General features: G+C 46.3%; 21 non-coding genes across 21 annotated transcripts; all 21 read right to left on the bottom strand.

Annotated features, from left to right (window-relative positions):
* Window positions 1-35: 35 nt before the first annotated feature.
* Trnak-cuu lies at window positions 36-108 on the bottom strand. Its single transcript has one exon. It is a non-coding gene; the product is annotated as a tRNA-Lys (tRNA).
* A 453-nt stretch (window positions 109-561) lies between these two features.
* Trnar-ucg lies at window positions 562-634 on the bottom strand. Its single transcript has one exon. It is a non-coding gene; the product is annotated as a tRNA-Arg (tRNA).
* A 494-nt stretch (window positions 635-1,128) lies between these two features.
* On the bottom strand, window positions 1,129-1,200 carry Trnat-agu. Its single transcript has one exon. It is a non-coding gene; the product is annotated as a tRNA-Thr (tRNA).
* A 338-nt stretch (window positions 1,201-1,538) lies between these two features.
* On the bottom strand, window positions 1,539-1,611 carry Trnak-cuu. The gene has a single exon. It is a non-coding gene; the product is annotated as a tRNA-Lys (tRNA).
* A 6,330-nt stretch (window positions 1,612-7,941) lies between these two features.
* Trnat-agu lies at window positions 7,942-8,013 on the bottom strand. The gene has a single exon. It is a non-coding gene; the product is annotated as a tRNA-Thr (tRNA).
* A 338-nt stretch (window positions 8,014-8,351) lies between these two features.
* Trnak-cuu lies at window positions 8,352-8,424 on the bottom strand. The gene has a single exon. It is a non-coding gene; the product is annotated as a tRNA-Lys (tRNA).
* A 453-nt stretch (window positions 8,425-8,877) lies between these two features.
* On the bottom strand, window positions 8,878-8,950 carry Trnar-ucg. Its single transcript has one exon. It is a non-coding gene; the product is annotated as a tRNA-Arg (tRNA).
* A 494-nt stretch (window positions 8,951-9,444) lies between these two features.
* On the bottom strand, window positions 9,445-9,516 carry Trnat-agu. Its single transcript has one exon. It is a non-coding gene; the product is annotated as a tRNA-Thr (tRNA).
* A 338-nt stretch (window positions 9,517-9,854) lies between these two features.
* Window positions 9,855-9,927, bottom strand: Trnak-cuu. Its single transcript has one exon. It is a non-coding gene; the product is annotated as a tRNA-Lys (tRNA).
* Window positions 9,928-10,380: 453 nt separating this feature from the next.
* Window positions 10,381-10,453, bottom strand: Trnar-ucg. Its single transcript has one exon. It is a non-coding gene; the product is annotated as a tRNA-Arg (tRNA).
* Window positions 10,454-10,947: 494 nt separating this feature from the next.
* On the bottom strand, window positions 10,948-11,019 carry Trnat-agu. The gene has a single exon. It is a non-coding gene; the product is annotated as a tRNA-Thr (tRNA).
* A 338-nt stretch (window positions 11,020-11,357) lies between these two features.
* Window positions 11,358-11,430, bottom strand: Trnak-cuu. The gene has a single exon. It is a non-coding gene; the product is annotated as a tRNA-Lys (tRNA).
* A 453-nt stretch (window positions 11,431-11,883) lies between these two features.
* Trnar-ucg lies at window positions 11,884-11,956 on the bottom strand. Its single transcript has one exon. It is a non-coding gene; the product is annotated as a tRNA-Arg (tRNA).
* Window positions 11,957-12,450: 494 nt separating this feature from the next.
* Trnat-agu lies at window positions 12,451-12,522 on the bottom strand. Its single transcript has one exon. It is a non-coding gene; the product is annotated as a tRNA-Thr (tRNA).
* A 338-nt stretch (window positions 12,523-12,860) lies between these two features.
* Window positions 12,861-12,933, bottom strand: Trnak-cuu. The gene has a single exon. It is a non-coding gene; the product is annotated as a tRNA-Lys (tRNA).
* A 6,330-nt stretch (window positions 12,934-19,263) lies between these two features.
* Window positions 19,264-19,335, bottom strand: Trnat-agu. Its single transcript has one exon. It is a non-coding gene; the product is annotated as a tRNA-Thr (tRNA).
* Window positions 19,336-19,673: 338 nt separating this feature from the next.
* Trnak-cuu lies at window positions 19,674-19,746 on the bottom strand. The gene has a single exon. It is a non-coding gene; the product is annotated as a tRNA-Lys (tRNA).
* A 453-nt stretch (window positions 19,747-20,199) lies between these two features.
* Trnar-ucg lies at window positions 20,200-20,272 on the bottom strand. Its single transcript has one exon. It is a non-coding gene; the product is annotated as a tRNA-Arg (tRNA).
* Window positions 20,273-20,766: 494 nt separating this feature from the next.
* Trnat-agu lies at window positions 20,767-20,838 on the bottom strand. Its single transcript has one exon. It is a non-coding gene; the product is annotated as a tRNA-Thr (tRNA).
* Window positions 20,839-21,176: 338 nt separating this feature from the next.
* On the bottom strand, window positions 21,177-21,249 carry Trnak-cuu. Its single transcript has one exon. It is a non-coding gene; the product is annotated as a tRNA-Lys (tRNA).
* A 453-nt stretch (window positions 21,250-21,702) lies between these two features.
* Window positions 21,703-21,775, bottom strand: Trnar-ucg. Its single transcript has one exon. It is a non-coding gene; the product is annotated as a tRNA-Arg (tRNA).
* Between the last annotated feature and the right edge of the window lie 358 nt (window positions 21,776-22,133).

Genomic DNA, 22,133 nt, shown 5'->3' on the forward strand with positions numbered 1-22,133 from the left:
GTAATTTACATCTGCAGCGGAACAAAATTACGTTCCGCCCAGCGTGGGGCTCGAACCCACGACCCTGAGATTAAGAGTCTCATGCTCTACCGACTGAGCTAGCCGGGCTGCGTTGGTGACTACGTGTCGGGTCGCACGACACACAGTTCTGGTTTGGGTGGGGTGGTCCCATACAGAATCTCTCCATGCTGCCTAATGTTTTCCTAGCGTCACACACGTCACGTACTTCAGTTTTATTTCATAATCATTTCTGAGAGGTACAGGAACTGCATAAAAAACCTGCAGCGCTAGTGGTGTCAAAATTAACACACATATTTGATTTGACTCAGAAGCCGAACGGGTTACTTTCCGACGCTGTCTTAGATGCGCAAATGCCAGCCAAAACTCGCGGTGACGGCACTCAGCCGACCATTTCGCTAGATAACACCGTTCTGGCTGTGTGTGTATCACGCTCAAGTGCATCTCCAAGCAGGAAGTGGACAACAGCAACATTCAGACGATTTCGTACTGCTCAATAGCTACACTAAAACGGTGTGTTTCTTTTGCAGAATTGGAAAAACACGACCGTGACAGGATTCGAACCTGCAATCTTCGGATCCGAAGTCCGACGCCTTATCCATTAGGCCACACGGTCACTGGCCGCCAAGTATTCCTTACATTCGTGTCATCTCGAAACGCTCATACCGCTGAGGAATTGTGTTTTCGTTCTACACAGCCGCTGCCTCTTGCTGCTTCCCACCCATTCGTTACATTCAAGCCTTTACGAGACCGACCAAGTAGAGATTGGGAACCAAGACCACACACTTTGTGCATTCGAAATCGAAGGCAGGGCGTCCCTCGCCGCATTTGCTACGATGGCGATTTCCTACTTCTGCAGAAGCGGCGGCGTCGACGACGACGACGCTCGCGAGAGGCTCTGTGATATTTGAAAAACACATGTAAAAAATATAATTCAGACTGCCGCCTCCCACCCTACGCTGTACCGCTTTGCAAAATGCTTTATCTGCGACATTCGCCTCAATCACATCTGAGAGTAATTCTAAATAAAACACCTGTTGCTAATTGTTCGTCGTTCCAGATACTGCTTGCTATACGGCCACGACGCGCAACTGATTTCGAAAATTCGTTTGCCTCCTGTGAGGATCGAACTCACGACCCCTGGTTTACTAGACCAGTGCTATGCCACTGAGCTAAAGAGGCGCGGCCTAGCGGTAGTTTTGCGTACTTCGTGCTTACGCTCGTCTGGATCATCAGGCTTATGCTGACAACACTTCATATTACCGATTAATATTTGCAGCTATGGCGCACCATTACTGCTTGGCTACACATCTCACACGTAACCGATGTGCTCTCCAACCAACACCACTTACATTTCAGAACATGTCTTTGACACATGTCTACGAAATCACCTTCACCTTCAGATACACTTTCCTTGCGACTGATGGAGACGTAGGCAAAGTTTTAAGTTGCTATTTCCATTACGTCACATTGATCAGAAAAACGGTAATTTACATCTGCAGCGGAACAAAATTACGTTCCGCCCAGCGTGGGGCTCGAACCCACGACCCTGAGATTAAGAGTCTCATGCTCTACCGACTGAGCTAGCCGGGCTGCGTCGGTGACTACGTGTCAGGTCGCACGACACACAGTTCTGGTTTGGGTGGGGTGGTCCCATACAGAATCTCTCCATGCTGCCTAATGTTTTCCTAGCGTCACACACGTCACGTACTTCAGTTTTATTTCATAATCATTTCTGAGAGGTACAGGAACTGCATAAAAAACCTGCAGCGCTAGTGGTGTCAAAATTAACACACATATTTGATTTGACTCAGAAGCCGAACGGGTTACTTTCCGACGCTGTCTTAGATGCGCAAATGCCAGCCAAAACTCGCGGTGACGGCACTCAGCCGACCATTTCGCTAGATAACACCGTTCTGGCTGTGTGTGTATCACGCTCAAGTGCATCTCCAAGCAGGAAGTGGACAACAGCAACATTCAGACGATTTCGTACTGCTCAATAGCTACACTAAAACGGTGTGTTTCTTTTGCAGAATTGGAAAAACACGACCGTGACAGGATTCGAACCTGCAATCTTCGGATCCGAAGTCCGACGCCTTATCCATTTTTTTTTTTTTTTTTTTTTTTGTCCGACGCCTTATCCATTAGGCCACATTTTTTTTTTCTTTTTTGAATTTTATCGTTGTCACTGTGTATCTGAGATCAATTTGAACATGACGGACGCTGAGACTGGAACTCGTCACAATTGTCTGCTCGGTAGAGGCAGATGAGAGGGGCTGCTGCAGCAGCAACAGACTAACCGATCCCTTGTTTTTCAAAAACAATGTCCAACATATTGCCAAAGATTTTTGTCAAGTTGCCCGTTTGTTTTATTCTCCAATAAGCAGTATGCATGTATGCCAAAAATTCAACTAGGTTGTCGCCGTCCCGTCTGGTGATCGTATAATGCACATAATTTGCCAATATCCACATCATTGTAGTATTCTTAGCCATAGGATAGTAGTCCGTATCTGGGTTCGTGATGATAGTGGTCGAGATACTCGCTGGCGAGCTTCTCGATAATAGTGCGAGTTTTTCCCTCACCCATCGCCAGTTGTTTAAGTGTCCGCAGCAGGTGAAACGATGAAGCAAAGTGTCGATTAAACCACACTTAACACATTTATCAGAGGGATGTAAGCCTATTCTGTGTAATTTGACATTAGTGGCGATGGTATCATTCACCACCTGGTACCAAGTTGATGCAACATCCCATGTATGAATCTTAAGACTAATGTTCCTCCATAGGGTCTTCCAGTTACAAGATGGATTTTTTGCCTCAATTGTATTACATTGACGCATCTTAGACCATTGCTGCATGACTTCATTCGTTGTCAAATGCGAGTTTTGTAAGATGCTTTCGCCTACATAACTTGTTTCAATGAAATATTCTCGTACATGTTTCAGCTGGTAGTTTATGTTGCTGATGTCGACGGGCGGGTGTATGTTTCCAGGGCGAAGGACGTGGAACAGACTTGCAGTTATGTTTGGGTCGTGACTGTATACTAGGCGCGAAGTGCGTTTCAGAAAAAGGGCATTGGCTTTTTTATGGATGTCAGTGAGCCCTAGCCCGCCGTCGGGTCGTGATTTTGTTAGCGTGGCACTGTCGAGTTTAAAAATGTTCCCTTTCCACACGAATCTGCTAGCTATTTGCAACATTTTTCTGGCCTGAACTTTAGGTATGGGAAATACTTGTGCCAAGTAGTATGCTTTGGAGAAAATACATATATTGACTATCTTGATCCTTTCTATCAAGTTCGCAGAGCGCCAGTTGTTTTCAACAATGAGACCATGCATGCTGTTCGTAACAGCTTTCCAGTTTTTCGCCGCCATTTTAAGAGGACATTTGTCGACGATAATACCTAGTGACTTAGGATTGTCCACTTTTTGGGCCCAGGGTATGGATACATGTTCAAGACCTCTCAAGTTAACCAGTTTGCATTTTCCTTCATTGAGTTTAGCTCCAGACACCTTACTGTAGTTGTCGATTTCCGTTTTAATCGTCTTTACGTCGTTTACACAACGAATAACTGCTGTGACGTCATCGGCATAGGCACGCACTGCAAAACAAGCTCTTGATATAGAGAGACCTGGTAATGTGGACTCCAGTTTCCTGAGGAGAGGTTCCAGAGAAAAGGCAAAGAGCAACATCGAGAGAGGACTTCCCTGTGGGACCCCTCTCATAAGTGTAATCGGTATTGTCGACTGGCCGTTAACACACAATCGGGTGGTAATGCCTGTGATGACATTGCGGAGTAAGGTTACTACTGTGTTATCTAATCCAATCCTTTCCATGATCTGGAGGATGTAACGGTGACTCACACGATCAAAAGCCTTAGAAAGGTCGACAAACAGTAGGGCACAGTTGATGTTGGTCGCCGCCGTGATCGAAATTACGTCCCTGATGTCAGCGATTGTGGTCATTACGCTTCTGCCAGGGATGCAAGACTGATGATTCTTAATGACATGCCGGGCTATCAAGATTAATCTACTGTTTATCGCTCTGGCAATAGTCTTATAATCAAAATTTAACAGCATGATAGGCCGGAAGTTATCAATTTGCCTGTGGCCTCTTTGTTTCGGTATGAGCACTGTTCTACCTTCTTTCAACTCGTCCGGTATTCTGTGGCCTCGAAAGACTTCGTTAATAATTTCTGTGAGGGTGGGTCCAACGACATGCCAAAATTTGTGATAGAATTCTTTGGGGAGACCATCTGGACCAGGGGATTTGTTTGCAGGGGAACCGACAATTAAGTCTAAGACATCTGAAATTGCGAAATCGGCAAGAAATTCATTGTTGTCTTCTGCAGTTAAGTTACTGCCCAAAGGCTGAAGGAAATCAAACGTCAGATTTACATCAAGTGGATCTTCTGAGTATAATTCTCTATAATAATGATAAAAACCCTGAACAATGTCCTTTTGGTGCACAAGATGATCACCGGTTGGGGTAACTAGTTCGTCAACGAAGGTCCGCACACGATTGGAACGGTGTTTGATGAGATGGTATAAGGAAGTCATTTCGCTATCACTAACCGATTTGGTCTTAGCTTTAATTTTTAGGCCATCTAATTGCCTGTGCTTAATGCTTAACAGCTTCGCTTTGACTCGTTGGATTTGTGCAGCGTAAACATTGGAGTCATGAGATTTGTCATATAATTCTCTTAAAAGGGCATAATAAAATTCTGTTGTCTTCTTGTTATCCGTCGCTTTCTGATAGCAGTAAGAGATCAGGCATTGTCGCAGTTTTCTTTTAGCTGTGTGTGTCCACCACTCTAGTTTAGTTCTGTGCTTGTTAATGGAGCGGAGACAAAAATTCCATGTTGCACAAATGGCATCTTCGAGCTCCAGGTCTTGAAGATGAGAAGTGTTAAGCATCCACTGCCCTTTGAACCTTTTTGTTGGTTGCTTGTCGAGATTTAAGGTGACAGCATAGGCACAATGGTCAGAAAACGGAGCTGGAATAACTTCAGTATCAAGAACTCGGTTGCTGATATGAGACGATATATAGATCCGGTCAAGTCGACTACTTGAAGTAGGGGTAAAAAAAGTAAATTTAACCAGGGTGGGGTGCAGAATTTCCCACGTATCTTTCAACCGAACCTTGGTGACGAGTTCGCGAAGGTCATGACAGTAATTAAACTGTGGCCTCTGATCCTTCTGATGTACCACGCAGTTAAAATCACCACCTAGAACAATGTTAACGGGGTCCTTTCGAAGCAAATAAATGACTTCATCTTTAAAATAGGCACTTCTCGCTGACTTGTAACTGCTGCCGGAGGGTGCGTACACATTTACAACAGTGACATCAAAGATTTTGCAGCTAATACCGCGACCAGATTCAAGTTTTTCGACCTCTGTGACGGGGATACCATTACGGACTAGCACGGCCGTGCCTGTATGAAGTTCGTGAGCTACGTTTTCAATGGATTGGAAACCAGGAATATCAAAACTTTTGACTGCCACCTCCTGTAGCAGAATGATGTCTGCTTCAGATTCGTAAACGAATTGCCGCAGCATTGCTACTTTAAGGTCGGATTGCAGTTTGTTAATATTTATGGTTAACAGTTTATAGGCTTGAGACATGTCTACATTAGGTTGAACTTAGACTTTGAGGACTGTCAGCGTGTCAGACGAACAACATCACAGAAAACATTGAAAAAACCATACGGAACAAAAGAGAAAAACAACTTATAGAGGCCTTCCGTCCTAACGCAACGTCACTATGCCGTAAACAAGTATCCATTAATCGTTACTACTGTGGGGGTGGATCTCGCCGGCACTTGTGGTTTGACGGCCGTCAGGTTCGTCCCGTACTACTTCGTACCCGATATTCTTCTGTTTCAAATCTGATTGCCCCTGTTGCGACTGTTGTGATTGCGATGGATTGCGAGAAGCCGAAAGATTAGGCTGTGGTTTGAGTTTGCGCCGTACCGTCGGTTGAGATGCCGATATCGTTGTCGAGTCATCGGCCTTCTGTGTTGCTGTTTCCGTCCGACCGACAGTCGTGACCTGTTGTTTGGCAACAACTTTCTCCTGTTTGTTTCCACCTGAGGCTTGTTGTCGTGGTTTGTTGTGGAGCCGATGTTTACCCGCCACTTCCTCATGTTGGTCGCGTTGAGGCGGCTGTTGTACATCGCCGGTGACACTCAAAGTTGTTGACAGTTGCTGCTGGTCGGTAGGATCCTCCGTTTCCACATCCGATTTGTTGGTGGCAGGTGGTACTGCAGGATCGATCTGCATACAATCGGCTTCTACTAAATCTCCGTCGGCTGAAGGACGTGGTTTTCTGATTGTGGGAGAGGTGCGAGATAATTCATCTCCTGAATGATCATCGCTTCGCTCCAGTGGCCGTTTTTTATTCTGTACATCCCTGTCAGGGGGAACAGATTCGAGATTCGTCGGGGCTACGATAGGTGGAAAATCAGTGACACCGCAAGGAAAGTCAGATGAACTTTCCTTAGCAACATCATCTACAGGTTGGACAGGTGTACCGTTTGCCATAACGTCACTGAGTGTCAATTTACGTCGCTGCATGAGGTTCGTTTTTAAGACAAACACACGGCGGGGACAATCCTGCCGAAAATGACCTGACTCATTACAGACGTGACATGTAGGGATTTGTCCAGTATAAACAATATGAGCCTTGTGACCTTCAACGGAGATATGTGACGGGATATTAGTCTTAACTTCCATTTCAACCGACCTTATTCCATTAAAGCACTGGAGTTTATAATGCGGCGACCAGCGTTCATTAATGATTTCTTTTACATCCCCATATTGAGACAGAGCAACCTTAATTTTTTCGTTTTCTAGTTCAATTGGTAAATTAAGAACTCGAACAGTCCGATATGTAGTATCAGCCCTTTTGATAGAAACCATACTACTAGTGCCGTCCCTATGGATAAACTCGACTTGGTTGCCAAACTTATCGCGAATTTTATCAACCATTAACGGATTAAAGAACTTAACAAACACACAGTAGTTGTCGGAATCAAGCTGGGTAGTATGGACAGAATCCGGGTTAATGCCAATTACCTCTGTGAGCCATTCGTGAACCTCGAGAGCAGACGGTTGAACCCGGCGAGTTTCCTTTTCAAACGAAAAAACCAGGGTGTTCTTCCTGATGGAGGAAGCCATGTCGTGCAGCACCGGTCGGATTACGGTCAAAACCGAAAATCCCTAGAGCGACGAATATCCGAAGACGTAACCAGTACACAAAACTGGTGTAGAACAGATCTCAATTTAAACACAGAACAGAAAGCAGTACACACGAAACGATAAGTACTAGCGTAAGCGCTGTTTACACGGAGCGGCGGCAAGTACGTCCGTACGCGACGGCAGCTAGAGCCACACTCGGCCACACGGTCACTGTAATCCATTAGGCCACACGGTCACTGGCCGCCAAGTATTCCTTACATTCGTGTCATCTCGAAACGCTCATACCGCTGAGGAATTGTGTTTTCGTTCTACACAGCCGCTGCCTCTTGCTGCTTCCCACCCATTCGTTACATTCAAGCCTTTACGAGACCGACCAAGTAGAGATTGGGAACCAAGACCACACACTTTGTGCATTCGAAATCGAAGGCAGGGCGTCCCTCGCCGCATTTGCTACGATGGCGATTTCCTACTTCTGCAGAAGCGGCGGCGTCGACGACGACGACGCTCGCGAGAGGCTCTGTGATATTTGAAAAACACATGTAAAAAATATAATTCAGACTGCCGCCTCCCACCCTACGCTGTACCGCTTTGCAAAATGCTTTATCTGCGACATTCGCCTCAATCACATCTGAGAGTAATTCTAAATAAAACACCTGTTGCTAATTGTTCGTCGTTCCAGATACTGCTTGCTATACGGCCACGACGCGCAACTGATTTCGAAAATTCGTTTGCCTCCTGTGAGGATCGAACTCACGACCCCTGGTTTACTAGACCAGTGCTATGCCACTGAGCTAAAGAGGCGCGGCCTAGCGGTAGTTTTGCGTACTTCGTGCTTACGCTCGTCTGGATCATCAGGCTTAAGCTGACAACACTTCATATTACCGACTAATATTTGCAGCTATGGCGCACCATTACTGCTTGGCTACACATCTCACACGTAACCGATGTGCTCTCCAACCAACACCACTTACATTTCAGAACATGTCTTTGACACATGTCTACGAAATCACCTTCACCTTCAGATACACTTTCCTTGCGACTGATGGAGACGTAGGCAAAGTTTTAAGTTGCTATTTCCATTACGTCACATTGATCAGAAAAACGGTAATTTACATCTGCAGCGGAACAAAATTACGTTCCGCCCAGCGTGGGGCTCGAACCCACGACCCTGAGATTAAGAGTCTGATGCTCTACCGACTGAGCTAGCCGGGCTGCGTTGGAGACTACGTGTCGGGTCGCACGACACACAGTTCTGGTTTGGGTGGGGTGGTCCCATACAGAATCTCTCCATGCTGCCTAATGTTTTCCTAGCGTCACACACGTCACGTACTTCAGTTTTATTTCATAATCATTTCTGAGAGGTACAGGAACTGCATAAAAAACCTGCAGCGCTAGTGGTGTCAAAATTAACACACATATTTGATTTGACTCAGAAGCCGAACGGGTTACTTTCCGACGCTGTCTTAGATGCGCAAATGCCAGCCAAAACTCGCGGTGACGGCACTCAGCCGACCATTTCGCTAGATAACACCGTTCTGGCTGTGTGTGTATCACGCTCAAGTGCATCTCCAAGCAGGAAGTGGACAACAGCAACATTCAGACGATTTCGTACTGCTCAATAGCTACACTAAAACGGTGTGTTTCTTTTGCAGAATTGGAAAAACACGACCGTGACAGGATTCGAACCTGCAATCTTCGGATCCGAAGTCCGACGCCTTATCCATTAGGCCACACGGTCACTGGCCGCCAAGTATTCCTTACATTCGTGTCATCTCGAAACGCTCATACCGCTGAGGAATTGTGTTTTCGTTCTACACAGCCGCTGCCTCTTGCTGCTTCCCACCCATTCGTTACATTCAAGCCTTTACGAGACCGACCAAGTAGAGATTGGGAACCAAGACCACACACTTTGTGCATTCGAAATCGAAGGCAGGGCGTCCCTCGCCGCATTTGCTACGATGGCGATTTCCTACTTCTGCAGAAGCGGCGGCGTCGACGACGACGACGCTCGCGAGAGGCTCTGTGATATTTGAAAAACACATGTAAAAAATATAATTCAGACTGCCGCCTCCCACCCTACGCTGTACCGCTTTGCAAAATGCTTTATCTGCGACATTCGCCTCAATCACATCTGAGAGTAATTCTAAATAAAACACCTGTTGCTAATTGTTCGTCGTTCCAGATACTGCTTGCTATACGGCCACGACGCGCAACTGATTTCGAAAATTCGTTTGCCTCCTGTGAGGATCGAACTCACGACCCCTGGTTTACTAGACCAGTGCTATGCCACTGAGCTAAAGAGGCGCGGCCTAGCGGTAGTTTTGCGTACTTCGTGCTTACGCTCGTCTGGATCATCAGGCTTATGCTGACAACACTTCATATTACCGATTAATATTTGCAGCTATGGCGCACCATTACTGCTTGGCTACACATCTCACACGTAACCGATGTGCTCTCCAACCAACACCACTTACATTTCAGAACATGTCTTTGACACATGTCTACGAAATCACCTTCACCTTCAGATACACTTTCCTTGCGACTGATGGAGACGTAGGCAAAGTTTTAAGTTGCTATTTCCATTACGTCACATTGATCAGAAAAACGGTAATTTACATCTGCAGCGGAACAAAATTACGTTCCGCCCAGCGTGGGGCTCGAACCCACGACCCTGAGATTAAGAGTCTCATGCTCTACCGACTGAGCTAGCCGGGCTGCGTTGGTGACTACGTGTCGGGTCGCACGACACACAGTTCTGGTTTGGGTGGGGTGGTCCCATACAGAATCTCTCCATGCTGCCTAATGTTTTCCTAGCGTCACACACGTCACGTACTTCAGTTTTATTTCATAATCATTTCTGAGAGGTACAGGAACTGCATAAAAAACCTGCAGCGCTAGTGGTGTCAAAATTAACACACATATTTGATTTGACTCAGAAGCCGAACGGGTTACTTTCCGACGCTGTCTTAGATGCGCAAATGCCAGCCAAAACTCGCGGTGACGGCACTCAGCCGACCATTTCGCTAGATAACACCGTTCTGGCTGTGTGTGTATCACGCTCAAGTGCATCTCCAAGCAGGAAGTGGACAACAGCAACATTCAGACGATTTCGTACTGCTCAATAGCTACACTAAAACGGTGTGTTTCTTTTGCAGAATTGGAAAAACACGACCGTGACAGGATTCGAACCTGCAATCTTCGGATCCGAAGTCCGACGCCTTATCCATTAGGCCACACGGTCACTGGCCGCCAAGTATTCCTTACATTCGTGTCATCTCGAAACGCTCATACCGCTGAGGAATTGTGTTTTCGTTCTACACAGCCGCTGCCTCTTGCTGCTTCCCACCCATTCGTTACATTCAAGCCTTTACGAGACCGACCAAGTAGAGATTGGGAACCAAGACCACACACTTTGTGCATTCGAAATCGAAGGCAGGGCGTCCCTCGCCGCATTTGCTACGATGGCGATTTCCTACTTCTGCAGAAGCGGCGGCGTCGACGACGACGACGCTCGCGAGAGGCTCTGTGATATTTGAAAAACACATGTAAAAAATATAATTCAGACTGCCGCCTCCCACCCTACGCTGTACCGCTTTGCAAAATGCTTTATCTGCGACATTCGCCTCAATCACATCTGAGAGTAATTCTAAATAAAACACCTGTTGCTAATTGTTCGTCGTTCCAGATACTGCTTGCTATACGGCCACGACGCGCAACTGATTTCGAAAATTCGTTTGCCTCCTGTGAGGATCGAACTCACGACCCCTGGTTTACTAGACCAGTGCTATGCCACTGAGCTAAAGAGGCGCGGCCTAGCGGTAGTTTTGCGTACTTCGTGCTTACGCTCGTCTGGATCATCAGGCTTAAGCTGACAACACTTCATATTACCGACTAATATTTGCAGCTATGGCGCACCATTACTGCTTGGCTACACATCTCACACGTAACCGATGTGCTCTCCAACCAACACCACTTACATTTCAGAACATGTCTTTGACACATGTCTACGAAATCACCTTCACCTTCAGATACACTTTCCTTGCGACTGATGGAGACGTAGGCAAAGTTTTAAGTTGCTATTTCCATTACGTCACATTGATCAGAAAAACGGTAATTTACATCTGCAGCGGAACAAAATTACGTTCCGCCCAGCGTGGGGCTCGAACCCACGACCCTGAGATTAAGAGTCTCATGCTCTACCGACTGAGCTAGCCGGGCTGCGTTGGTGACTACGTGTCGGGTCGCACGACACACAGTTCTGGTTTGGGTGGGGTGGTCCCATACAGAATCTCTCCATGCTGCCTAATGTTTTCCTAGCGTCACACACGTCACGTACTTCAGTTTTATTTCATAATCATTTCTGAGAGGTACAGGAACTGCATAAAAAACCTGCAGCGCTAGTGGTGTCAAAATTAACACACATATTTGATTTGACTCAGAAGCCGAACGGGTTACTTTCCGACGCTGTCTTAGATGCGCAAATGCCAGCCAAAACTCGCGGTGACGGCACTCAGCCGACCATTTCGCTAGATAACACCGTTCTGGCTGTGTGTGTATCACGCTCAAGTGCATCTCCAAGCAGGAAGTGGACAACAGCAACATTCAGACGATTTCGTACTGCTCAATAGCTACACTAAAACGGTGTGTTTCTTTTGCAGAATTGGAAAAACACGACCGTGACAGGATTCGAACCTGCAATCTTCGGATCCGAAGTCCGACGCCTTATCCATTAGGCCACACGGTCACTGGCCGCCAAGTATTCCTTACATTCGTGTCATCTCGAAACGCTCATACCGCTGAGGAATTGTGTTTTCGTTCTACACAGCCGCTGCCTCTTGCTGCTTCCCACCCATTCGTTACATTCAAGCCTTTACGAGACCGACCAAGTAGAGATTGGGAACCAAGACCACACACTTTGTGCATTCGAAATCGAAGGCAGGGCGTCCCTCGCCGCATTTGCTACGATGGCGATTTCCTACTTCTGCAGAAGCGGCGGCGTCGACGACGACGACGCTCGCGAGAGGCTCTGTGATATTTGAAAAACACATGTAAAAAATATAATTCAGACTGCCGCCTCCCACCCTACGCTGTACCGCTTTGCAAAATGCTTTATCTGCGACATTCGCCTCAATCACATCTGAGAGTAATTCTAAATAAAACACCTGTTGCTAATTGTTCGTCGTTCCAGATACTGCTTGCTATACGGCCACGACGCGCAACTGATTTCGAAAATTCGTTTGCCTCCTGTGAGGATCGAACTCACGACCCCTGGTTTACTGGACCAGTGCTATGCCACTGAGCTAAAGAGGCGCGGCCTAGCGGTAGTTTTGCGTACTTCGTGCTTACGCTCGTCTGGATCATCAGGCTTATGCTGACAACACTTCATATTACCGATTAATATTTGCAGCTATGGCGCACCATTACTGCTTGGCTACACATCTCACACGTAACCGATGTGCTCTCCAACCAACACCACTTACATTTCAGAACATGTCTTTGACACATGTCTACGAAATCACCTTCACCTTCAGATACACTTTCCTTGCGACTGATGGAGACGTAGGCAAAGTTTTAAGTTGCTATTTCCATTACGTCACATTGATCAGAAAAACGGTAATTTACATCTGCAGCGGAACAAAATTACGTTCCGCCCAGCGTGGGGCTCGAACCCACGACCCTGAGATTAAGAGTCTCATGCTCTACCGACTGAGCTAGCCGGGCTGCGTCGGTGACTACGTGTCAGGTCGCACGACACACAGTTCTGGTTTGGGTGGGGTGGTCCCATACAGAATCTCTCCATGCTGCCTAATGTTTTCCTAGCGTCACACACGTCACGTACTTCAGTTTTATTTCATAATCATTTCTGAGAGGTACAGGAACTGCATAAAAAACCTGCAGCGCTAGTGGTGTCAAAATTAACACACATATTTGATTTGACTCAGAAGCCGAACGGGTTACTTTCCGACGCTGTCTTAGATGCGCAAATGCCAGCCAAAACTCGCGGTGACGGCACTCAGCCGACCATTTCGCTAGATAACACCGTTCTGGCTGTGTGTGTATCACGCTCAAGTGCATCTCCAAGCAGGAAGTGGACAACAGCAACATTCAGACGATTTCGTACTGCTCAATAGCTACACTAAAACGGTGTGTTTCTTTTGCAGAATTGGAAAAACACGACCGTGACAGGATTCGAACCTGCAATCTTCGGATCCGAAGTCCGACGCCTTATCCATTTTTTTTTTTTTTTTTTTTTTTGTCCGACGCCTTATCCATTAGGCCACATTTTTTTTTTCTTTTTTGAATTTTATCGTTGTCACTGTGTATCTGAGATCAATTTGAACATGACGGACGCTGAGACTGGAACTCGTCACAATTGTCTGCTCGGTAGAGGCAGATGAGAGGGGCTGCTGCAGCAGCAACAGACTAACCGATCCCTTGTTTTTCAAAAACAATGTCCAACATATTGCCAAAGATTTTTGTCAAGTTGCCCGTTTGTTTTATTCTCCAATAAGCAGTATGCATGTATGCCAAAAATTCAACTAGGTTGTCGCCGTCCCGTCTGGTGATCGTATAATGCACATAATTTGCCAATATCCACATCATTGTAGTATTCTTAGCCATAGGATAGTAGTCCGTATCTGGGTTCGTGATGATAGTGGTCGAGATACTCGTTGGCGAGCTTCTCGATAATAGTGCGAGTTTTTCCCTCACCCATCGCCAGTTGTTTAAGTGTCCGCAGCAGGTGAAACGATGAAGCAAAGTGTCGATTAAACCACACTTAACACATTTATCAGAGGGATGTAAGCCTATTCTGTGTAATTTGACATTAGTGGCGATGGTATCATTCACCACCTGGTACCAAGTTGATGCAACATCCCATGTATGAATCTTAAGACTAATGTTCCTCCATAGGGTCTTCCAGTTACAAGATGGATTTTTTGCCTCAATTGTATTACATTGACGCATCTTAGACCATTGCTGCATGACTTCATTCGTTGTCAAATGCGAGTTTTGTAAGATGCTTTCGCCTACATAACTTGTTTCAATGAAATATTCTCGTACATGTTTCAGCTGGTAGTTTATGTTGCTGATGTCGACGGGCGGGTGTATGTTTCCAGGGCGAAGGACGTGGAACAGACTTGCAGTTATGTTTGGGTCGTGACTGTATACTAGGCGCGAAGTGCGTTTCAGAAAAAGGGCATTGGCTTTTTTATGGATGTCAGTGAGCCCTAGCCCGCCGTCGGGTCGTGATTTTGTTAGCGTGGCACTGTCGAGTTTAAAAATGTTCCCTTTCCACACGAATCTGCTAGCTATTTGCAACATTTTTCTGGCCTGAACTTTAGGTATGGGAAATACTTGTGCCAAGTAGTATGCTTTGGAGAAAATACATATATTGACTATCTTGATCCTTTCTATCAAGTTCGCAGAGCGCCAGTTGTTTTCAACAATGAGACCATGCATGCTGTTCGTAACAGCTTTCCAGTTTTTCGCCGCCATTTTAAGAGGACATTTGTCGACGATAATACCTAGTGACTTAGGATTGTCCACTTTTTGGGCCCAGGGTATGGATACATGTTCAAGACCTCTCAAGTTAACCAGTTTGCATTTTCCTTCATTGAGTTTAGCTCCAGACACCTTACTGTAGTTGTCGATTTCCGTTTTAATCGTCTTTACGTCGTTTACACAACGAATAACTGCTGTGACGTCATCGGCATAGGCACGCACTGCAAAACAAGCTCTTGATATAGAGAGACCTGGTAATGTGGACTCCAGTTTCCTGAGGAGAGGTTCCAGAGAAAAGGCAAAGAGCAACATCGAGAGAGGACTTCCCTGTGGGACCCCTCTCATAAGTGTAATCGGTATTGTCGACTGGCCGTTAACACACAATCGGGTGGTAATGCCTGTGATGACATTGCGGAGTAAGGTTACTACTGTGTTATCTAATCCAATCCTTTCCATGATCTGGAGGATGTAACGGTGACTCACACGATCAAAAGCCTTAGAAAGGTCGACAAACAGTAGGGCACAGTTGATGTTGGTCGCCGCCGTGATCGAAATTACGTCCCTGATGTCAGCGATTGTGGTCATTACGCTTCTGCCAGGGATGCAAGACTGATGATTCTTAATGACATGCCGGGCTATCAAGATTAATCTACTGTTTATCGCTCTGGCAATAGTCTTATAATCAAAATTTAACAGCATGATAGGCCGGAAGTTATCAATTTGCCTGTGGCCTCTTTGTTTCGGTATGAGCACTGTTCTACCTTCTTTCAACTCGTCCGGTATTCTGTGGCCTCGAAAGACTTCGTTAATAATTTCTGTGAGGGTGGGTCCAACGACATGCCAAAATTTGTGATAGAATTCTTTGGGGAGACCATCTGGACCAGGGGATTTGTTTGCAGGGGAACCGACAATTAAGTCTAAGACATCTGAAATTGCGAAATCGGCAAGAAATTCATTGTTGTCTTCTGCAGTTAAGTTACTGCCCAAAGGCTGAAGGAAATCAAACGTCAGATTTACATCAAGTGGATCTTCTGAGTATAATTCTCTATAATAATGATAAAAACCCTGAACAATGTCCTTTTGGTGCACAAGATGATCACCGGTTGGGGTAACTAGTTCGTCAACGAAGGTCCGCACACGATTGGAACGGTGTTTGATGAGATGGTATAAGGAAGTCATTTCGCTATCACTAACCGATTTGGTCTTAGCTTTAATTTTTAGGCCATCTAATTGCCTGTGCTTAATGCTTAACAGCTTCGCTTTGACTCGTTGGATTTGTGCAGCGTAAACATTGGAGTCATGAGATTTGTCATATAATTCTCTTAAAAGGGCATAATAAAATTCTGTTGTCTTCTTGTTATCCGTCGCTTTCTGATAGCAGTAACAGATCAGGCATTGTCGCAGTTTTCTTTTAGCTGTGTGTGTCCACCACTCTAGTTTAGTTCTGTGCTTGTTAATGGAGCGGAGACAAAAATTCCATGTTGCACAAATGGCATCTTCGAGCTCCAGGTCTTGAAGATGAGAAGTGTTAAGCATCCACTGCCCTTTGAACCTTTTTGTTGGTTGCTTGTCGAGATTTAAGGTGACAGCATAGGCACAATGGTCAGAAAACGGAGCTGGAATAACTTCAGTATCAAGAACTCGGTTGCTGATATGAGACGATATATAGATCCGGTCAAGTCGACTACTTGAAGTAGGGGTAAAAAAAGTAAATTTAACCAGGGTGGGGTGCAGAATTTCCCACGTATCTTTCAACCGAACCTTGGTGACGAGTTCGCGAAGGTCATGACAGTAATTAAACTGTGGCCTCTGATCCTTCTGATGTACCACGCAGTTAAAATCACCACCTAGAACAATGTTAACGGGGTCCTTTCGAAGCAAATAAATGACTTCATCTTTAAAATAGGCACTTCTCGCTGACTTGTAACTGCTGCCGGAGGGTGCGTACACATTTACAACAGTGACATCAAAGATTTTGCAGCTAATACCGCGACCAGATTCAAGTTTTTCGACCTCTGTGACGGGGATACCATTACGGACTAGCACGGCCGTGCCTGTATGAAGTTCGTGAGCTACGTTTTCAATGGATTGGAAACCAGGAATATCAAAACTTTTGACTGCCACCTCCTGTAGCAGAATGATGTCTGCTTCAGATTCGTAAACGAATTGCCGCAGCATTGCTACTTTAAGGTCGGATTGCAGTTTGTTAATATTTATGGTTAACAGTTTATAGGCTTGAGACATGTCTACATTAGGTTGAACTTAGACTTTGAGGACTGTCAGCGTGTCAGACGAACAACATCACAGAAAACATTGAAAAAACCATACGGAACAAAAGAGAAAAACAACTTATAGAGGCCTTCCGTCCTAACGCAACGTCACTATGCCGTAAACAAGTATCCATTAATCGTTACTACTGTGGGGGTGGATCTCGCCGGCACTTGTGGTTTGACGGCCGTCAGGTTCGTCCCGTACTACTTCGTACCCGATATTCTTCTGTTTCAAATCTGATTGCCCCTGTTGCGACTGTTGTGATTGCGATGGATTGCGAGAAGCCGAAAGATTAGGCTGTGGTTTGAGTTTGCGCCGTACCGTCGGTTGAGATGCCGATATCGTTGTCGAGTCATCGGCCTTCTGTGTTGCTGTTTCCGTCCGACCGACAGTCGTGACCTGTTGTTTGGCAACAACTTTCTCCTGTTTGTTTCCACCTGAGGCTTGTTGTCGTGGTTTGTTGTGGAGCCGATGTTTACCCGCCACTTCCTCATGTTGGTCGCGTTGAGGCGGCTGTTGTACATCGCCGGTGACACTCAAAGTTGTTGACAGTTGCTGCTGGTCGGTAGGATCCTCCGTTTCCACATCCGATTTGTTGGTGGCAGGTGGTACTGCAGGATCGATCTGCATACAATCGGCTTCTACTAAATCTCCGTCGGCTGAAGGACGTGGTTTTCTGATTGTGGGAGAGGTGCGAGATAATTCATCTCCTGAATGATCATCGCTTCGCTCCAGTGGCCGTTTTTTATTCTGTACATCCCTGTCAGGGGGAACAGATTCGAGATTCGTCGGGGCTACGATAGGTGGAAAATCAGTGACACTGCAAGGAAAGTCAGATGAACTTTCCTTAGCAACATCATCTACAGGTTGGACAGGTGTACCGTTTGCCATAACGTCACTGAGTGTCAATTTACGTCGCTGCATGAGGTTCGTTTTTAAGACAAACACACGGCGGGGACAATCCTGCCGAAAATGACCTGACTCATTACAGACGTGACATGTAGGGATTTGTCCAGTATAAACAATATGAGCCTTGTGACCTTCAACGGAGATATGTGACGGGATATTAGTCTTAACTTCCATTTCAACCGACCTTATTCCATTAAAGCACTGGAGTTTATAATGCGGCGACCAGCGTTCATTAATGATTTCTTTTACATCCCCATATTGAGACAGAGCAACCTTAATTTTTTCGTTTTCTAGTTCAATTGGTAAATTAAGAACTCGAACAGTCCGATATGTAGTATCAGCCCTTTTGATAGAAACCATACTACTAGTGCCGTCCCTATGGATAAACTCGACTTGGTTGCCAAACTTATCGCGAATTTTATCAACCATTAACGGATTAAAGAACTTAACAAACACACAGTAGTTGTCGGAATCAAGCTGGGTAGTATGGACAGAATCCGGGTTAATGCCAATTACCTCTGTGAGCCATTCGTGAACCTCGAGAGCAGACGGTTGAACCCGGCGAGTTTCCTTTTCAAACGAAAAAACCAGGGTGTTCTTCCTGATGGAGGAAGCCATGTCGTGCAGCACCGGTCGGATTACGGTCAAAACCGAAAATCCCTAGAGCGACGAATATCCGAAGACGTAACCAGTACACAAAACTGGTGTAGAACAGATCTCAATTTAAACACAGAACAGAAAGCAGTACACACGAAACGATAAGTACTAGCGTAAGCGCTGTTTACACGGAGCGGCGGCAAGTACGTCCGTACGCGACGGCAGCTAGAGCCACACTCGGCCACACGGTCACTGTAATCCATTAGGCCACACGGTCACTGGCCGCCAAGTATTCCTTACATTCGTGTCATCTCGAAACGCTCATACCGCTGAGGAATTGTGTTTTCGTTCTACACAGCCGCTGCCTCTTGCTGCTTCCCACCCATTCGTTACATTCAAGCCTTTACGAGACCGACCAAGTAGAGATTGGGAACCAAGACCACACACTTTGTGCATTCGAAATCGAAGGCAGGGCGTCCCTCGCCGCATTTGCTACGATGGCGATTTCCTACTTCTGCAGAAGCGGCGGCGTCGACGACGACGACGCTCGCGAGAGGCTCTGTGATATTTGAAAAACACATGTAAAAAATATAATTCAGACTGCCGCCTCCCACCCTACGCTGTACCGCTTTGCAAAATGCTTTATCTGCGACATTCGCCTCAATCACATCTGAGAGTAATTCTAAATAAAACACCTGTTGCTAATTGTTCGTCGTTCCAGATACTGCTTGCTATACGGCCACGACGCGCAACTGATTTCGAAAATTCGTTTGCCTCCTGTGAGGATCGAACTCACGACCCCTGGTTTACTAGACCAGTGCTCTGCCACTGAGCTAAAGAGGCGCGGCCTAGCGGTAGTTTTGCGTACTTCGTGCTTACGCTCGTCTGGATCATCAGGCTTAAGCTGACAACACTTCATATTACCGACTAATATTTGCAGCTATGGCGCACCATTACTGCTTGGCTACACATCTCACACGTAACCGATGTGCTCTCCAACCAACACCACTTACATTTCAGAACATGTCTTTGACACATGTCTACGAAATCACCTTCACCTTCAGATACACTTTCCTTGCGACTGATGGAGACGTAGGCAAAGTTTTAAGTTGCTATTTCCATTACGTCACATTGATCAGAAAAACGGTAATTTACATCTGCAGCGGAACAAAATTACGTTCCGCCCAGCGTGGGGCTCGAACCCACGACCCTGAGATTAAGAGTCTCATGCTCTACCGACTGAGCTAGCCGGGCTGCGTCGGTGACTACGTGTCGGGTCGCACGACACACAGTTCTCGTTTGGGTGGGGTGGTCCCATACAGAATCTCTCCATGCTGCCTAATGTTTTCCTAGCGTCACACACGTCACGTACTTCAGTTTTATTTCATAATCATTTCTGAGAGGTACAGGAACTGCATAAAAAACCTGCAGCGCTAGTGGTGTCAAAATTAACACACATATTTGATTTGACTCAGAAGCCGAACGGGTTACTTTCCGACGCTGTCTTAGATGCGCAAATGCCAGCCAAAACTCGCGGTGACGGCACTCAGCCGACCATTTCGCTAGATAACACCGTTCTGGCTGTGTGTGTATCACGCTCAAGTGCATCTCCAAGCAGGAAGTGGACAACAGCAACATTCAGACGATTTCGTACTGCTCAATAGCTACACTAAAACGGTGTGTTTCTTTTGCAGAATTGGAAAAACACGACCGTGACAGGATTCGAACCTGCAATCTTCGGATCCGAAGTCCGACGCCTTATCCATTAGGCCACACGGTCACTGGCCGCCAAGTATTCCTTACATTCGTGTCATCTCGAAACGCTCATACCGCTGAGGAATTGTGTTTTCGTTCTACACAGCCGCTGCCTCTTGCTGCTTCCCACCCATTCGTTACATTCAAGCCTTTACGAGACCGACCAAGTAGAGATTGGGAACCAAGACCACACACTTTGTGCATTCGAAATCGAAGGCAGGGCGTCCCTCGCCGCATTTGCTACGATGGCGATTTCCTACTTCTGCAGAAGCGGCGGCGTCGACGACGACGACGCTCGCGAGAGGCTCTGTGATATTTGAAAAACACATGTAAAAAATATAATTCAGACTGCCGCCTCCCACCCTACGCTGTACCGCTTTGGAAAATGCTTTATCTGCGACATTCGCCTCAATCACATCTGAGAGTAATTCTAAATAAAACACCTGTTGCTAATTGTTCGTCGTTCCAGATACTGCTTGCTATACGGCCACGACGCGCAACTGATTTCGAAAATTCGTTTGCCTCCTGTGAGGATCGAACTCACGACCCCTGGTTTACTAGACCAGTGCTATGCCACTGAGCTAAAGAGGCGCGGCCTAGCGGTAGTTTTGCGTACTTCGTGCTTACGCTCGTCTGGATCATCAGGCTTAAGCTGACAACACTTCATATTACCGACTAATATTTGCAGCTATGGCGCACCATTACTGCTTGGCTACACATCTCACACGTAACCGATGTGCTCTCCAACCAACACCACTTACATTTCAGAACATGTCTTTGACACATGTCTACGAAATCACCTTCACCTTCAGATACACTTTCCTTGCGACTGATGGAGACGTAGGCAAAGTTTTAAGTTGCTATTTCCATTACGTCACATTGATCAGAAAAACGGTAATTTACATCTGCAGCGGAACAAAATTACGTTCCGCCCAGCGTGGGGCTCGAACCCACGACCCTGAGATTAAGAGTCTCATGCTCTACCGACTGAGCTAGCCGGGCTGCGTCGGTGACTACGTGTCGGGTCGCACGACACACAGTTCTCGTTTGGGTGGGGTGGTCCCATACAGAATCTCTCCATGCTGCCTAATGTTTTCCTAGCGTCACACACGTCACGTACTTCAGTTTTATTTCATAATCATTTCTGAGAGGTACAGGAACTGCATAAAAAACCTGCAGCGCTAGTGGTGTCAAAATTAACACACATATTTGATTTGACTCAGAAGCCGAACGGGTTACTTTCCGACGCTGTCTTAGATGCGCAAATGCCAGCCAAAACTCGCGGTGACGGCACTCAGCCGACCATTTCGCTAGATAACACCGTTCTGGCTGTGTGTGTATCACGCTCAAGTGCATCTCCAAGCAGGAAGTGGACAACAGCAACATTCAGACGATTTCGTACTGCTCAATAGCTACACTAAAACGGTGTGTTTCTTTTGCAGAATTGGAAAAACACGACCGTGACAGGATTCGAACCTGCAATCTTCGGATCCGAAGTCCGACGCCTTATCCATTAGGCCACACGGTCACTGGCCGCCAAGTATTCCTTACATTCGTGTCATCTCGAAACGCTCATACCGCTGAGGAATTGTGTTTTCGTTCTACACAGCCGCTGCCTCTTGCTGCTTCCCACCCATTCGTTACATTCAAGCCTTTACGAGACCGACCAAGTAGAGATTGGGAACCAAGACCACACACTTTGTGCATTCGAAATCGAAGGCAGGGCGTCCCTCGCCGCATTTGCTACGATGGCGATTTCCTACTTCTGCAGAAGCGGCGGCGTCGACGACGACGACGCTCGCGAGAGGCTCTGTGATATTTGAAAAACACATGTAAAAAATATAATTCAGACTGCCGCCTCCCACCCTACGCTGTACCGCTTTGGA

Source organism: Schistocerca americana, unplaced genomic scaffold (assembly GCF_021461395.2).
Source record: "Schistocerca americana isolate TAMUIC-IGC-003095 unplaced genomic scaffold, iqSchAmer2.1 HiC_scaffold_165, whole genome shotgun sequence".
NCBI lineage: Eukaryota > Metazoa > Arthropoda > Insecta > Orthoptera > Acrididae > Schistocerca > Schistocerca americana.